This window comes from Chironomus tepperi, unplaced genomic scaffold (genome assembly GCF_022539635.2).
Source record: "Chironomus tepperi strain 1889 unplaced genomic scaffold, CSIRO-AGI_Ctep_v1 contig_306, whole genome shotgun sequence".
Taxonomy (NCBI): domain Eukaryota; kingdom Metazoa; phylum Arthropoda; class Insecta; order Diptera; family Chironomidae; genus Chironomus; species Chironomus tepperi.
Window position 1 is genome coordinate 70218 of NW_027226428.1, and position 6142 is coordinate 76359.

Consider the following 6142-nt stretch of genomic DNA (forward strand, 5'->3'; position numbering starts at 1 on the left):
CATCGCATATAGATCGTATCATAAAACACAACATAACTGCCAGTTGAATGATTCATAAATACGGCTTATTCCAATTAATTAAAATTCAGTAGTTTAAAGAAGCTCGTAAACATTGTTTTCGGAGCCTGCCGGGCAGGCGTAAAGCAGATCGTGAAACGTGTCATTGAAAGTATTTTTATTTGGTTTGTTGAGGAAGTGATTCATTGGCGAGAAGGTGAGACTTTCTTTCGGTATTGTGATCAGAGAGGCTGATGTGATTCGATTGAGCAGGATGGTGGGGAAAATTGATCGGATTAAAATTTTATGGAGAAATTTGCATTGTTCGAAGCTGTTTTTGGGATTTAAATTGAATATTTTGATGAAATAGTTATTTAAGTGTCGTATGCAAATTGTTGTTATTGTTGGGACAGAAATATAAGTTTAATTTAATAAATACGGCCTTAAGATCGAATATGTAAGGGATAAGGAATTTAGTTGCTCAATAAGCTATTTCGGATAGGACAGTGATGAAGGAATGTCAGCTAATCGTGCGAATTGAGAATTCGTACAAACTTGGTGACAGATCCAGCAATTAGATCAAAAGAAAAGCTGTGAAAAGCATTAGATTGTAACTTAAGATCTACAAGTGTGTTTGGTGTCTGAGCAGAGTGGGATCTGGGGTATCCAAGCCTGTAAAGTCATTTAAAGGCGAAAGTGAAAATGCGAGAGTAATTCATATGTGCAAGAGTGGTTATACCTTCCAAGACATATTATGGAAAGACTATTAGTAAGAGGTTAAAATCGAATTTTCCTGAAATCTATTATTTTTTTGACGAAGCAAGAGGATGATTCATTACTAAGTCATGTCTTTGACTGCTTGGACCTTCCTGGTTTCAGAGGGACTTTAAAGTCCTTCCACCTCTGAATCTGAGATTATTTAGACAATTCAACCCAAAAACATCATCATTTTCAAAATATTTCTGACAAAGGGAACGAAAGGGTTAAAAACAATTCATGACTAGCCCAAAAGGCAATAAATTAAAATCACATACAAACAATTCAACAATCCAAACGAACTCAATCATTTACAGCTTTTAAACATTTAAAAAAAAATCCAATTTTCATTCACTCCGTATTAACATAATTAAAAAAACACACAGAAAAAAAAGTAAAAAAATTATGCAGAGTCAAACGCAATAAAAAACCTCTCGGCAACAGCTCAAAAGTGTACGAAAAAAAAAATTGCCACAAAAAGAGCAAAAGAAAACTTTATTTTTTTTTTCACATTGAATAGCGCAACACATCACACACAGGTTTATGACCCTGTGAAGAAATGGAAATAAAAATAAATGGAAAGCATGAAAGATGATGATGACGTGAAGATCAACGCAACGCAAAAAGAAATAGACAAAGTCGAATGTCGTAAGTTTTCACAACCAAATAGTTATCAAATGATGTGTAGCTCCTCCACAGCAATGTAACCCAATGGTAAAAAGAGAGCGACACCTATTGTAGCTATTGTTATTGTTTTCGATTCCTCTTTAAAGTCGTTTCCAAAATTAAATAAAATTAGATATTTAAATTCAGTTCCAAAAAAAAATTGAAATGTAAGAGAAGCGCAACGACGTGTATAAATAATATCGTCCGTTAATCAAATTGCTGAAAAAAAAATCATTCTATACGCGTCTACTTTTATGATCGGCCACTAATTCCCATTGTTTTCTTCGTCTTGACTTGCTTATTTTTTTGTGTACAATTTTTTTTTATACATAAAAATACTTCAGTTCTGTTTTATGACTTTAAAAAGAAACATGACTATAGAGAGAGAGCGCAAAAAAACGAAGAATAGAGAAAATTAATGAAAATATACACATAATCATCATATTGTATAAGACTTTCCATGTACTAAATTTGAGTGGCAGGAAGATATAAGCAAGCAGAAGATGAATGACCCATCGTGTCATGCTACTTTTAAAAAAAAAATTATTACATTTATGCTACAAATCAATATCTAAGTGGTTGACGAAGATGAGTTACAATGCACTTTGACTTTATGCTTTACGTTCACATTCACGAATGATGTCATTATGCTGTATGAAGATGTTTGAGTAACAGATCGTTATTGTTATATGGGTTGGGTGGACGGGTTGTTTGAAGCTTTTTTTGGATGCGATTTGATGACATTGAGGAAATTGGATTTCTTTGTGTTGGCAAAATGGAGCAAAGCTCAAATTTACATCAAGCTTGATCCACTTTTCTTGACAAAATTCAAATTTAAAGCTCTGGAAAGAAGGAAACTATAGATAGACAACTTGCAAGAATTATGCAGGCTAAAGTAATACAAACATTGAATTTTGTAGCTTGTGCCTGGCCACCTGTCACAATATTCTTCAAAACAACTCTAAGCTCCATAACAAAAATGAAGTTTTCCAATTTTTGGGTGTCAATAAGCATTGAAGATCAGGGCATCAAGCTAAGACTCGATTCTAATATCCAATACTCAAATACTCATCATTAGAATTTAAACCATACTGAATTCTGGTATTGATCCCGAGATTGCAAACAATTTAGTCCCAGGGTTTACAAATCCGACTCCTCATTCACAAATTTTCCAAAAAATTAGAGCAAATTCCAGTAATATCCCCTCCCAAAAAACCCAAACTCATCCATTGATCATTATCAGCCAAAAGAGAAGTAAATAATTGTGAACTGTACCTCCGGTAATAACGTTTAAGATATTTGATTACTTCCATTATGTTTCTATTTTCACATCTAACAGACACTGGCACTGAAGAAATTGTTTATCGCGAGACAAGATGTTTGTGAAAGAAATGAAAATGTAGAAAGAAAGGCTTGAGAGACTTTGCAGGGTTGGTGTTGTGGGTTTGAAGGGTTTTTGATGGATATTAATGAAAAAAGGTTGGCATTTGAGGGTATTAGACCTGGCTAGACAACGATGTAGCTAAGAAATTGCACATTTGATCTCTACCCGAGCTGCTCATTAAGTCGAATCGCACTTTATGCCATAAAACTGGGTCAAAATTAGCAATCTGGGCAATTTATGTGTCTTATCGATAACACGCAACGCCCGTGCCTTAACTAACTTGATATACTGTTCAGGGTAATCTCAACATTAAGTAAAATAAATTTCCTCATCCACGACCCATCCCAACCCTGCACATACCAAAATAATTTTATGAAGATCATTATGAACGATGGTCTTCAAAAAGAGAGCATTGCCTGCAAGCAAAGTGCTGTGCTTAGTGATCAAAAAACACCATATTTTTCTTTCTTCCGTACCATTCACTTTTTTGGGCCCGCTACTTTGTTCGTCGATATTTTTTTTTTCTTTATATATATTTCCAATGTTATTGTACGTAGTCAAAAGAAAAAGAAACGACGACGTCGAAAATAGTTTTGTGAGTATTTTCATTTATTTCAACAAAATAAGGCAGTAAAAATATGTGAAGTAAAAAAATAAAGAGAAATATAAAGTGAAAAAAGAGAAGGTAAAGACAGACATTAGTGTAGGAATAACATATTGAGTAACATAATCTTGTAATTATTGACTGACGTTTTGCTTCACTTGCATTATTCATGTTATATTGCGTTTTGTTATGTGAAGAGGAATTACAGCATAAGATGTTGTTTAATTAGGGATCTTTAGGGGGGGTTATTGATTAGAAAATGCTTCAAGGAGCTTAAAGATGTGTGAAAAAGGAGGAATGGGGATTGTTTTGAGGGATGGAATGAATTTAGAGATATTTGTGTGAGGTAATTATAGAGGAATTGAAGGAGTTTTGTGAGGTCTTAAGGTAATGAGTAGATTTTGATGCTAAGCGTTCTTGAGGCGGGATTGAGGTCGAGACAGTCATCAAGAGTGCCTAAGAGGACAACAATACATTGTAACTAGTTAATAGCAAGTTAATGTCCGGTCGATGACTATCAACAACTTCCATCAATAAGTTCATTGGTCATATCTGTCCAACCCAAAAAAATCTATAAATTTTCATAAATTATGTGACAAAATTTGCCATGCATAAAGTCACGTCAACTTGAACCCATAAAATCTACAAACACACAAAATTCAGTGGTTTAAACAAAAAAAAAATTCCCTCATAAATTTTCTGGTCCCTCAAATCGTCAAAACATCTGATTTCAAATTACCCAAAGAAGATACAAAACTTTACTGTCACTAAATCATTCCTAAAACTTTAATGTGTACACAAAAAAATTATCCTCCTTTAGCACTAAAAATATTTTACGATCATGCAAAAAAGTCGAAATGTTTTAGTGCCTCATGTTCTTCTATTAACTCACATTTCTTCCCTTTTTGCTCTTTCTCTCAATTTTTTTTTCGTTCTTTCTTCTTCTAAACATTTATGTGCGCATAAATGCGAGTTCGTGGGAATTTTTTTTTTGTTCCTTCTTTACATCCTCTCTTCATCATATTTTATATTTTGTTTAGATAGATTCTGTTTTGTTCTAAACATGTTCATCGATACATACATAACATAGAGGATTGGAATGAGAAAATTGAATAAAAAAAAATTATTGAATTCGAATATGATTAACGTTTGAAGAAGTAAGTGAAATGAAGGAATGAAGAAGAAGAAGAACAAGAAAAAAAACTGACAAATCTGGTAGAATTCCAGAACTATATGTGAAGATAGATAACAAAGAGAGTCAGAGAAGGTAGAAGACAAACTATTTGGAGATATGATTTGTGGCGTGTAAAAACAGCATAGCATAAAGGCACATCATGATGTGGAATCTTCTTAACAATCTCTTTTTTTTTAATACTGAGATGTCATTGTGAATTCCATTCATTCCCAATGCTCTTTTTTTTTGTGTTTGCTACTTAATGCTTATCGATCCTTTTATGGTTTCTGCATTAATTCTTTTCTTGCCTTCGTTCTTGTTAAAAAAAAAAAAGAGAAAGAAACTTTAAAGAAGTTTCTCTTAGTTTTTTATTCAGGAATTTTTGTGTAGAAATTCTTTAAGCAAATCAACACATTATGAAAATATTTCGGTTAATGATCACAACATGTAGATGATAATGATGATGTATCAAGTGGGAGATGAAGAAGAGGAAAATTAGCTGGAAAGTAACTGATATTAGGAGTTTTTGAGGAGATTGATGAGGTATGTAGCGCAGTTTTGATGATTTAACATGGAAAATTCCTGATTCAGATTTCGTACTGGGTGGTCGTGAAGACATTTACATGGTAAATTGTTGCAAAGCTCTACTAAAATACACTAGAGAGGAGTAATTGCCAACCTTATTGAGTCTATCACCATATAAGTCAAAAATGTCGTCAAATACCTGATGATTCTTTATAGCGGCCTATTCATCGTGACACACACGTTGGCCAACATTGCCTCAGACTCTAGAAAATAAGTTTTGTCAGGTAATTAAAGGTGGACCTGGATTTTGTTTGTTTTTAACGCAAAAAATTCAGTATTCTTTAAAAATTTTCTCGAAAAATCCTGGAAAATTGAATAACTTTGTTCAAATAGGACTCCAAAACCTCATCTATCCTAGAGATGTGCTTCAGATGTAGCTCAATTTATGTATAATATAATACATGAATCTGCATGAATCCTGTATTGGATGTGTAGAAAAAGACGCTAAAGTCCTTATCATTCGGAGCTGACAGAAGATTTCGAAGGATTGAGTCGACTAAAGACGTTCCCTCCACGTTTCAATGAGCCCACGTGTGTCCCAGCCAAGGAAGTAAGTACACCTCATACATACCTTGCCATACCCAAGATTAAAAGTCAATTTAATTAATAGGACTCTCCCAAATTGCACACCTCAATTTTAAAACTCAACATTCATCACATTCCAGTCCCAAAATCATGTCACAATCAAGAATCTTAACAATTCATCTTCACTTTCTCCAAAACAGAATCAACAATCCTCCAAGAACCCACTCATCCACCCAAAGTACCAGACAAGAACCCACTCACATCACAAAAATCTGTGCTAAAAAGGAGAAAAATTTTGTTATAAAAAATGTGATTATCCCTTATTTGACCACATAGTAGCAGCAACAGCAGTAATAGTTATTCATATCGAGTGCCAAAGGAAGGATAAAAAAATAAATTTTCTTGTTCAATCGACAGCACATATGTACATATATATTTTGGATTATTTTCT